Here is a 1,098-nt window from a genome sequence, read left to right on the forward strand (position 1 = left end):
GACGACGAGCGAATGAACTCGAGCTTGCAAAAATTAAGCATAGTAGTTCGAACGAATTTGACAGCAATTCTAGTAGGTCAAATTCGCATGTGGCCGAGGGTCTTAGACTACCTACTTTTGCCGACGGCTAAGATGATTTGAATAGTTATCTGCAACAGTTCGAACGTTTAGGTACGTCATTGCGTGGTCAAGCGCTTAAGGTGTATATTCCTTTACCTGATGAAACGGTCTGAAATTATGTGCGCTACTTAGAACATTTGCTGTTGATGTAAATTCATATAGAAGAAAATTCAAAGAGAGTAAATGTAAAGGCAATCAATTATATATGTACAATTAGTGGTTAAGAACAGTATCTCGATCGGTGGCTATCCATGAGTAATGTTGAGAAAAATGATGATCGTCTATTTGATTTCCTTGTCAGGGAACAATTACTGACAAATTACAGTTCTTATTGACGTGTTCTTGAAGTAAAGAGGGCGTGAAAGCGCACCAGAGATGGCGGAAGCAGCAGATAGATACCGTACTGCTCACGCATATTGCGGAAGCAAGCCTTCAAGGTAATTCACCTAATGTTGATGACATTAAGTGCCATGGATGTGTTAAGCCTGGTCATATCCGTCAGAACTGCACTAATAACCTTAGAAACTTTATGCAAAAGAGGGAGGGTAAAGTTAATTTTGTCTTTCAGTCTGAGACGAAACCACAAAATTAATTGATGCCGAAGGCAAGTTGTTTGAAAAAACAACGGAGGTTATGTTTGACACGGGATGTTCGACTCCATTTGTTAATGACAAATTAGTGCCAGCCTATGGTTAAGCTTTATGATTATCTTGGGGTTCCATATTTATTCCCCAAAGTCACATCTTTTATTCAAAGTTAATTTTGTTCATGGTGGATTAGTGTCATTGCAGCTACCCTTAAATTTGCAGATGTGCTGTGTGGTGCAGCGGTAGCGATCTCGTCTAGTAATCTTGCTGACCTGCGTTCGAATCCCTCGCCGCCAGTGGATGGTAACCCCGGCCATTCCTTGCACACAGGGGATAGTTTAGAAGCAAAATGAAACAGATAAATGGAATCAAAACTAAACTATTGGACTAG

Source organism: Penaeus chinensis, chromosome 30 (assembly GCF_019202785.1).
Source record: "Penaeus chinensis breed Huanghai No. 1 chromosome 30, ASM1920278v2, whole genome shotgun sequence".
Taxonomy (NCBI): Eukaryota; Metazoa; Arthropoda; class Malacostraca; order Decapoda; family Penaeidae; genus Penaeus; species Penaeus chinensis.